Source organism: Octopus sinensis, unplaced genomic scaffold (assembly GCF_006345805.1).
Source record: "Octopus sinensis unplaced genomic scaffold, ASM634580v1 Contig13932, whole genome shotgun sequence".
NCBI lineage: Eukaryota > Metazoa > Mollusca > Cephalopoda > Octopoda > Octopodidae > Octopus > Octopus sinensis.
In genome coordinates this window covers 75,273-86,836 of record NW_021833062.1, presented here as the reverse complement: position 1 = coordinate 86,836, position 11,564 = coordinate 75,273, and the positions used below count along the sequence as shown (strand labels likewise).

The following is an 11,564-nucleotide window of genomic DNA, read 5'->3' as shown; positions in this document are numbered from 1 at the left end:
TTCCGTTGTTGACATACACGACATGTTGGACTACTGCCGTTCTTTAATATGTTGGCCTGGTAGTTTCTTGTTGGTAGACTTTGATCTTTAGCTGTTATAATAACCCTTCTGTTTAAGATTTTAAGTTAGAGGCCATTAGCCATTGGTGGGTCAGGGCTTTGTCAACATCTGCATTATAGGCTCTCTTTGAGTATTTGCCATAGAGAGGGTTTTCTTGCCATATATTATTCAGAATATCTAAGGCCGCAGTTTTAGCACGTGTTTTCATCCGCTTTGCTTTTTCTGTGCTTGTTTCTTGTATGTCTAATTCTGAAATTTGTCGTATTCGGAATTCACTTAGATATTCCTTTGCCTGTTTTATTACTGAAAGTGATCCGTTCTTGTTTTCATGTTTTGAGACAAGTTTTTAAATCCAGTCCTCACAGATTTTCAGGTAGGTGTCTAGGCCAATTGAAGCAATCTTCATTGTTATATCTTGTTGTAAAAGTCCACGGCCTCTCTTTTTAATGGCAGATAAAGTCGTTCTGTATCTGCCTTAGGGTGGTACATTCTATGCACTGTCAATAGTCTTCGTATATTTCTGTGAAGATTAGATATTTCGGTAATTGACCAGTTAACGTTATTGAAACTGTCAGTCACGATGTGTGTGGCTAAAGCATTGATCGCTTCGATCCTGTTTCTCGCATTCAGCTCTGTCTTGAGTATTTCTCTAACGCTGTAATAACACCCTCTACTGATCCATTCCTTCATCACTATATGCCTTATTCCGTCAAATTCAATTACACCCAGGTACTTGTAGCTCTCCGCTGAGTCTAATTCTTGTATGACATTCTGCCGGTCAAGATTTACGTTAGAGTTTTCTGTCATTTTTCCTGTGATAAAAGTAGCTTTTGAACAATAATCGAGGCCATATTGCATTTTGATGTTATCGCCGAATTGGTTAACAATCGTTAGTAAGCCCTTCAGTTGTTGGTCAACTTTTGCAAAGAGCTTTAAATCATCCATGTAAATGAGATGATTTATATTTATATCAAACATTTTATACCCGTATATATAGTTGTTAAACAGGTTATGGGTCTATAGATTATTGGTTCATATGTTTCTTCACTTTTGAAAGAAGGAATGTTAATCCATCAACTAGCCAAGGAGCCATCCTACTAGGGTGTTGCAAAACATCATTGTAATGTTCTCTTAGCAGTTTATACTATTATTATTATTTTTATAATTATTATTATTATTATTATTATTATTACTTTTTTCTTTCAAATTTGCTTCCATTTCTTGCCGAGTGTCTTCCCGACTCCTAGGGCAAAGAAACTCATAGTATACATTGGTAGGCCATTAAACCAAACTCAGTAGTTCGTTCATTTTTTTAAAGTTAAATTAAAATACATGAGCAGCAACAGTTCTCACATCGACAATGCTCTTCTCAATACGTGTGATGTACAAGTTAAGACAATCTTTTGCACTTCTTGCAGGGATGGTAAGCCAGGGATCATTCTCATATAATTTTCGGTTCCCTTCTTGATCATTCCTAGTGCTCCTACGATCACTGGTATTGTAACCGCCTTGAGATGCTACATATTCTCAATTTCAATGAGTAGGTCTTTATATTTTCTGAGCTTGTCAAACTCTTTCCCTGAGATATTATGATCACAGGGGATGCTCATGTCGATCAATAAGCAAACTTTATTGTTTTGGTCTTTCACAACAATATCTGGTATATTGGCCTTGATGGTTCGGTCTGTATGTACTGGAAAGCCCCACCGAATGGTTACATTTTCTCCTTCAGTTACAACCTCAGGGTGGTGATTATACCACTTGTCGGCAGTTTTGATATTGTAATGCCGACTTATTAGCCAGTGGAGATATTGGCCAACTCTGTCATTTCTTAATTTATACTCCACTGGTGGTAAGACGTTACATCCAGAGATTTATTATTATTATTATATTATTATTATTATTATTATTATTATTATTATATTATTATTATTATTATATTATTATTATTACTGTTATTATTATTATTATTATTATCATTGTCATTTACTTTTAATCTGCATGTTTGATGCAATCACTTGCCGGGGCACACCCAGCGCCCTAGGGCAAGTGAAGGTTAAGAGTTGTTGAAATATAGCTGAAAGCTTGGTGAGGGGAAGTAGAGAAATATCTCCATGTAATACAAACACAAACATTTACATTGATAGTGTTTTTCTAAGGATGTTGGCAGTACTTGTTAGCACCATCCTTTGGATTACCTTGAGACATGGTTCTCCAAGGACATTGTCTATGTCTTTCTGACATCCCTTTTTTATCATACCTAGGGCACCTACAATAACAGGAACAGTTTTTGTTTTAAGATTCCACATCTTTTGTATTTCGATTTCCAGGTCCTTATATTTACTAAGTTTATCAAATTCCTTTAGAGATACATTTTTATCAGTGGGGACGCTTACCTCTATTAGTCTGCAGGCATTTTCTTCCCTGTCTTTAACAATTATGTATGTTCGTTTAGCCTTGATCGTTCTGTCTGTGTTGACTGGAAAATCTGCTGAGTCTAATTCTTTTATGACATTCTGCTGGTCAAGGTTAACGTTAGATGTTTTTGTCATTTTTCAATTGATAAAGGTAGCTTTTGCACACTTATCGAGGCCAAATTGCATTCTGATGTCATCACGGAATTGTTTGACAATCGCTAGTAAGCCCTTGAGTTGTTGGTCACTTTTTGCAAAGAGCTTTAAATCATCCATGTAAATGAGATGATTTATATTTTTATCAAACCTTTTATACCCGTACTGCGCATCATTGAGCAGTTTTTAGAGAGGTATAAAGGCTTAACAGAAGAGGAGTGGTGATAGTGAGTCACCCTGGAAAATGCCATATGAAATTTTTACATCACCAGCATATAGAGATTCATTGTCACTGTTGAAATTTAGTGTGGTTCTCCATGATCTCATACTTACAGACAAAAAGTTTCGCAGAGTAGGTGCTATCTTATACATTTCTAGGCATTTCTTAATCCAGCTATGTGGTAGGCTATCAAAAGCCTTTTTATAGTCTATCCAGGCTATTGATAAGTTTTTGTGTCGTTTGTGACAATCTTCTAAGATCATCTTATTGATGAGTAGTTGATCTTTACAACCGTAGGATCCACGTTTACATCCTTTCTCTTCATTAGGGAATATGCTGCTGTGTGTCAAAAAACTATAGGTATATTCCGTCAGGACAGATGTTAGTGTTTTATACATAGTTGTTAAGCAGGTTATGGGTCTATAGTTTTTTGGTTCATTTGTTTCTTCACTTTTTAGAAGGAGGAATGTTAACCCATTAACTAGCCAAGGAGGAATCCTACTAGGGTGTTGCAAAACATCATTGTAAAGTTATGTTAGCAATTCATGGCTCTCTGGGAAGGCATTCAACCAAACGTTATGGATTTTATCCTTTCCTGGAGACTTCCATTTGATTGACCTCCTGAGAGCAGATCTTATATCTTCTACCTTGACATCCTCCCACATTTGTTCTTTTAAGGAGTCCAGTTCTTTAGATATTCTATCAATCCAGGAGGCCTTTTCGCTGTGTGTTTTTTCTTCTGCCCAAATTTTATTCCAAAATCCCTGCACTTCTTCTTTTGATGGTACAGACTTTACAGTAACTGTTGTTTTTCCTATCTTCCTGTAAAAATTTTGGGGATTATTTTTGAACATGTTGTTGTTCCTGAAGAATCTAATTATTATTAATATTATTATTATTATTATTATTATTATTATTATTATTATTATTATTAGTATTATTATTATTATTATTATATTATTATTATTATTATTATTATAATCAGTAATATGATCGAGATACAAAACAGAGATATCCAATTGTAAGGAATTACATTATCAATTAATCAGCATGTTCCTTAGTTAGATATCGATTATTATACATAACAATACTCTGTTTGAGTAGATAATACTGCTTGACCGTTTCCGATATTTTTCGTTATATATTCATTGCAGAAATATCTCTAGAATATATGATATATTGAACCACTGTATCTTGGATTAATATATATATGATGTTTCAATATCCTCCTTGTTACAATGTATATATATTCTTATACACATACACACAAACACACACTTATATATATATATATATATATCCTTATACACATACACACACACATATATATATATATATACGTATATATATATATATATATATATATTATATATATATATATATGCGTATATATATATATATATATACATAAATATAAATATATATTGACTTTTTTTTTTACCTCATCTTGTTTCAGCTCAGGAGCTGTGTCCATGCTGCTGAACCGCCATTTGATGATGCTACACGATTTTACTTCACGAATGCTTTTTATCAAATGCCATTTGGTGAATGCGGGCATTCTATGCAGCTGCCCTCATCTGCACCTCCTGCCGTGAAGTTGGTTCATCTGGGACACCTGACAGGAAGAGATCCACTTTCATTTTAAAGACATCTGCATCCACCACATGCAGTTCTCTCAGGTTCTTCGGGAGGATATTAAAGAGCTGTGGGCCGCTGAAGCCCAGGCTATCTCAGCATCTGTCCTACATCTTGATAGCAAATTTGGAGTCCTTGGCACTATGCAGTGGCACCCAGTTGTAGCATTTGTGTAACTCTCGATGCCAAAGTTTGGGACAAGTCCTTCTAGGATCTTCCAGATGTATATTATGGCATATCTCTCTCGCCTACGCTCTAATGAATAGAGTCTTAATCTCTTGAGTCTTTCCCAGTAGCTCTTATGCTGCACGGAGGCTATCATCTTCGTGTAATTTCGTTGGATCGCCTCAAGTTCTGTGAATTACTTGACACTGGCTGGTGACCATAGCTGAGAGCAATAGTCAAAGTGGCTTAGGACAAGTGTCCTCCAATTGACCATCATGGTTTCCTGGTCTCTTTTTCTAAAGAAACTAAGAATCCATCCGGTCAGCCGCCTACATTTCATTGCCAAATTAGCATCATGCACATGAAAGGTTGCATCATCACTCACGTAAATACCCAGGTCTCGCACTGATTTTGACTCTGGGATTGCAATTCCACCAGGCCCAGTGAATTTATTGGGTATTGCTTTTAGTATTGCATGCTGATAGCATTAAGCTTGAAACTGTTCAGCATTGAACTGCATGCTATTCGTTTCAGCCCACTTGTATATTTTGTCCAGGTCACATTGTAGGTGCTTAGTGTCTTCAGTGTTCAGTATTGCCTGTGAAACGTTTGTATCATCTGCATAACGTGTGATCGTGGACTTCTGTGTGGCTGAGTTCATGTCAGAAAGGGCCATTATGAACAGCAGTGGTCCCAAAACAGTGCCTTGCGGACCACCGCCCACTATTTGCGGGTTAATGGAAGTGACCCCATTGGCTATTATATCTTGGATTCTATCCTTCAGAAAGTCATGAAGGCATTCTCCCAATTTTCCTACGATGCCAAGATCACGCAGTGTCTGACATATCATTCCACGATCGACTTTATAAAAGACCTTTGCAAAGTCGGGATATATCACTTCCACATTTGAGTGGTTGAGCAGTCGTTTCAGCACCCAGTCATAGTGTTGTTGGAGCTGAGTTAGGCAGCTTCTTCCTCGTCAGAATCGATGTTGGGTGTCAGGAAGCAAGTCATTTTCTTTAAGGAAAGTAAATAGTTTTCTTCTGACCATTCGTTCCATGATCTTGCTGGTGTGTGAGGTGAGAGAGACAGGTCTGTAGTTATTGGCCTCCGCTCAGCTACCTCCTTTCTGAATAGGGCATATTTTACCTTCAGTTTTCTTGGAAATTTGCCAGTTGCAAGGAAGCTCTGAAAGAGGAACTGCAGTGGTCTTGTTAGGACTCTCTTACATACTTTTAAGAGGTTTGCTGGGAATCCATCGGGGCCAGTAGCTGAGTTTGTTTTCAATTTAACTATAGCCTTTATTACATCGTTTTTATTACATCGCAGCCCCTGGTTTTATATCTGCAGTGGTAAAGAAGTCAGTTGGATTGCTGACATGAATATGCCCTAGGGCTGGAGTGAAAATACTCGTGAATTGCTCATTTAGTATTTCACTTATCCTCTTTGGGTTTCCTGTGAGCGTGCCATCATTTTCAAGGAGTGGCCCTATCCTACAGTGCACCGTAGCTGTTTCTTTGGCATACCTGTAGAAAGCTCTGGGGTTAGATTTTATGTTGCCTAAAGCCCAGGCTTCTTTGTCTGCTCTTTCTTTTTCATGGGTTCAATTTCCAACAGTTTTATATTCAGGTGGGACTTTTCACTGCTTTCAATTTTTTGTTTAGGCGATTTGAAATTTTGTACGCCGTCTCATTAGAATTTTCCTTTCTCTGGCAATTTTGCTCTTATGTACAGTGGCCTTTCTCTCTGGGACACATTTGAAGCATATGGCTTGCATTACAGACATGAATTGTTGAAGTTTCATGTCGATGTCCATCAAGGATAGACATTCAGGCCAGTTTTGTTTGAGGATCTCTTCCTCAATTTGTTTCCAGTTTGCCTTATGGAAGTTCAAGCTGGAAAGTTTCTGTGGTTTTCTTGTAGGCTGCATGTCCACGCTTTCCTTTGGCCCGTAGTTGGTCAGCTCTAACATGCTGTGTTCCGAGAGTAGTGTCTGTGTCACTTTCACATTATGGATGAGATCCATATTATTTGTGAAGCAGAGATCCAGTATGTTACCTGCCCTGGTTGGTTGGAGTAGTACTTGCTCCATGTACGGAGTGTTGATAAGTTTCAGGAGGGACCTCGCCTGTCCTCATTCACATCGTGTCATTCCTGTGAGAAAAAGGCCCTCGGGCCATTTGACATTGGCAGATTGAGGTCTCCCATAAGAAGTAAAGTTTTGTGTTGTTCTAATGTGACTAGAAATTATATGTTTATAAGGCAATCTTCAAACTTGCCCACATGGCTTGGGGCAGCTGGAGGGCGATATGTAGCACATATAACTACACCAATTTGCCTTATATGTACAATTAGTGTGTCTTACACCGAATTTGAGCATGACAAAAGACCTGAGGTGTGAGGTCCTAGCGGATGTACATGGCTACTCCTCAATAACTCCTTTCTTTTCTGTATGTCCGTAGTACAACATACTGCGGTATGTGTATTTCTGCATCTACTATGTCCGGTTTCAGGTGTGTTTCCGAAGGTACTATGCATAAGGCTTGATTGAATGCAACAAGGTGTCTCAAGAACGGGATTTTTGTCCTGTTACTGTGTGTTAGCAGTCCTCTGATGTTCAGTAGGAGCATCGAGGAGATGTGTGTGCTTTTGCCAGTGGTGTCCAGCTTGGGTCTATTTGCTGTGGCGGTCTTGTGAATTGTGGATAGTCCCATCTGCGAGTTTGAGTTTGATTGAGCCAGGTTAGCTGCTGTTCAATCTTTTATGCCATGCGCAAGAAAGATTCTTGTTCAGCAGCTGACCTTTCAATAATATGCTGGTGGTTTGTAGCACGCATTATATCTGGGTACCTCCGTTTTGGGGAATGTGGTGTGTGCCCCCCCCCGCCAAAATATATATATATATATGTGTGTGTAAGTGTGTGTGTGTGTGTATGCCTGTGTGTGCAGAGACATCTACAGCAGGAGGTGATGGCTATCCCTCCTGTTCTCTTTCGCGACAAAGCTCTCTCGCTCTTTTTTCTGTTGGCCTGCACTCTTATCCCTCGGGATGGCGTCATTGAAATAAAAACATTGCGAAGCGCATGGTGATAAGCGATGTATAGAAGCATCCGATAGCCTGGTCAGTCACGGCGATCACGGTGATACATATATATATATATATATATATATATATACATACATACATGCATATAAGTTCATAGACACAAAAATATATGTATTTGTTATATCAATCTATCTATATATATGTTTATATATATATATATATATATATATATACATATATATACATACATACATGCATATAAGTTCATAGACACAAAAATATATGTATTTGTTATATCAATCTATCTATATATATGTTTATATATATATATATACATATATATACATACATACATGCATATATATTCATAGACACAAATATATTTATATTTGTTAAATCAATTTATCTATATATATGTTTATATATATATATATATATATATATATATATATATATATATATATATATATATGGAGAGAGAGAGAGGGAGAGAGGTGGGGAGGGATGTAGAGAGACGGGCATACATATATACGTATTGAGAGATAATGGATACCTCACTCGTTGCGAGATCAAGTGAAATGATATGGATTTTACTTACCTTGCAGGAGAATTAAAAGTAGAAGTAGTAGAACATATTTCATCGTTGGTATTCGTGTCAAACACAATGGCAACTGTTAAGATTTTAATTTTAAAGCACTTTAGATACATACAACCTCACCTGATGTGTCATGTTTCCCTCGTTTATTAAAGGCAACAATTTTTCTAATATGTTATCGGCACAGAAAGAATTATTTAAATAATTTGTAATTAAATATTAGTAAGTGAAATTGTTGCGCATTATATTTGAATAGAAATATCCACATATTCTAGTTTTGCCTTCGTATTCCCTGGCGTTGAAACTTTTTGGAAGTGGATAACATCGAATGCTCTTCATACATCTATTACAATCTACCTGAAACGCCTTTCTTTCGAGGCACACTTATACCAATACACACACTATATATATGTGTTTGTAAAATGTGACACTTATTCGGTAGCCAAGATAAAACTCCGAGTTTCGGATGTTGGGGAGTAACGCGCGTCGCATCTCTACAGTTTAGTACGGTATTATCCTTACATTTCCAAATAAGGTCATTGAAATCAAAATTTAGCAACAGGATATCCTGCGATAATGCAGTACAATCGATTGAAGCCACTCCATTTAATTGAACAATTCAACCATAACATCCATTTAAATGCAGAGCAATCCTAAGCTGCAAAAATACATAGAATTGAATTAAATTAAAACAGATGGACACATTAGGATAATTTTAACAAACACCTCCAAGAAGGAAAAAGAACGACGAAGATCATTCTGTCTTCACTTCGGCTTAAAAGCTAGCAAGTTATCAGGAAACAAACTCTTGTTAGAGATCTATCTTGTCACTGTTATTTGTAGTCAGTTTTAATTTATAGTTTTGTATATCAAATCTTTGTATATCGAAATCTAAAGCAAAGGAAAACGGAGCAGTTTTTGTTAGGAAAAGGGCTGAGGGAGTTGACAGAAATCATAGTGGGTATAGTCATAAAATTGTCAAGATTACTTTGAAGAAATATAATGAGATTTGGTAAAGGAAAATATTTCGTTATCAATTAAATGAGCGATACTTTAGTAAAACCAGGGGAAATATTATCATGGGGAACTATAGTTGAATACTTTAAAACTATATTGCTATATTGTGTACATTTAAAAAATTAAGGGTTATCAAGATTATTAAGAAGAATATTATAACCAAAAGGATAAAATGTTTGAAGACTTTTTAGCATATACCAAAATTTACCACAATAGAATGTGGAAAGCAATTACATAGAAATAGTTAAATATTTATTCATATTATATACTTAAATCTTAACTTATTAGATGGAATCTATGAAGATTGACCATTGGCAATTACTGGTATTTAATAAAGTTATACTAAGTCTAAAGTACATGCTAAATATATATTAATTAAAGTATAACCTAAGCAGTTTATTATGACCTGAGAAGATACCAGTACTGTTATATGTATGCTAAGTAAGATTTTCTAGGTGTACAAATATTAGATTTATATCATAAAATGTAGTATTTATAAAATAATAAAACGTTCAGGTAGGGTAAAACGCAATTGAAAAGAAATAAAAAAGCTTAATCACAAAAATCATGATGAAATATATATATACCTATTTAATATCAAAATGGAAGATTTATATAAAATGTATAATAATTCAATTATTTAAACTATAAAACGCTTTATTTACTAAGTTAGCATGTCTAAAGATTTTTACATGACATTCTCTAAAGGATTATTGATTTTCTTGGACATGATAATTATATATTAATTATAAAGAAAGAGGTATAATATAGCTTTTAAAATTTTGTAGGGTTAATCCAAACATGGTATTATTCTTCCTTAGTTGCCCTTAATTAGAAGGGCTACTTACATAAAGACCTTTATAAATACTAATATCAGGTGGGTGGAACAGGTTTGGAGAAGGATTAGTAAAATAATTCCCAGACCCATGAGGTTATATGAATAACTAGGCAGGAAAATTCATATCTCTCTCTCTTACTCTTTTACTTGTTTCAGTCAGTTGCCTGTGGCCATGCTGGAGCACCGCCTTTAGTCGAACAACTCGACCTCGAGATTTATTGTGTGTAATCCCAGTACTTATTCTATCGGTCTATTTTGCCGCACCACTTAAGTAACGGTGACATAAAGACACCAGCATCGGTTGACAAGCAATACTAGTGGGACAAACAGAGACACACAAACATACACGACACACACACACACACCCACACACACACACACATATATATATATATAAATGGAGAGAGAGAGAGAGGGGGAGAGAGGTGGGGAGGGATGTAGAGAGACGGGCATACATATATACGTATTGAGAGATAATGGATACCTCACTCGTTGCGAGATGAAGTGAAATGATATGGATTTTACTTACCTTGCAGGAGAATTAAAAGGAGAAGTAGTAGAACATATTTCATCGTTGTTATTCGTGTCAAACACAATGGCAACTGTTAAGATTTTAATTTTAAAGCACTTTAGATACATACAACCTCACCTGATGTGTCATGTTTCCCTCGTTTATTAAAGGCAACAATTTTTCTAATATGTTATCGGCAAAGAAAGAATTATTTAAATAATTTGTAATTAAATATTAGTAAGTGGAATTCTTACGCATTATATTTGAATAGAAATATCCACATATTCTAGTTTTGCCTTCGTATTCCCTGGCGTTGAAACTTTTTGGAAGTGGATAACATCGAATGCTCTTCATACATCTATTAAAATCTACCTGAAACGCCTTTCTTTCGAGGCACACTTATACCAATACACACACTATATATATGTGTTTGTAAAATGTGACACTTATGCGGTAGCCAAGATAAAACTCCGAGTTTCGGATGTTGGGGAGTAACGCGCGTCGCATCTCTACAGTTTAGTACGGTATTATCCTTACATTTCCAAATAAGGTCATTGAAATCAAAATTTAGCAACAGAATATCCTGCGATAATGCAGTACAATCGATTGAAGCCACTCCATTTAAGTGAACAATTCAACCATTACATCCATTTAATTGCAGAGCAATCCTCTGCTGCAAAAGTACATAGAATTTAATTAAATTTAAACAGATGGACACATTAGGATAATTTTAACAAACACCTCCAAGAAGGAAAAAGAACGACGAAGATCATTCTGTCTTCACTTCGGCTTAAAAGCTAGCAAGTTATCAGGAAACAAACTCTTGTTAGAGATCTATCTTGTCACTGTTATTTGTAGTCAGTTTTAATTTATAGTTTTGTATATCAAATCTTTGTATATCGAAATCT

General features: G+C 35.8%; 1 long non-coding RNA gene across 1 annotated transcript; it reads right to left on the bottom strand.

Moving 5' to 3' along the window:
• Positions 1 to 2,065: 2,065 nt before the first annotated feature.
• LOC118761479 lies at positions 2,066 to 6,188 on the bottom strand. The gene is made up of 3 exons (XR_004997409.1): positions 5,973 to 6,188; positions 3,504 to 3,506; positions 2,066 to 2,077 (listed from the first exon to the last, which is right to left on the bottom strand). It is a non-coding gene; the product is annotated as an uncharacterized LOC118761479 (long non-coding RNA).
• Between the last annotated feature and the right edge of the window lie 5,376 nt (positions 6,189 to 11,564).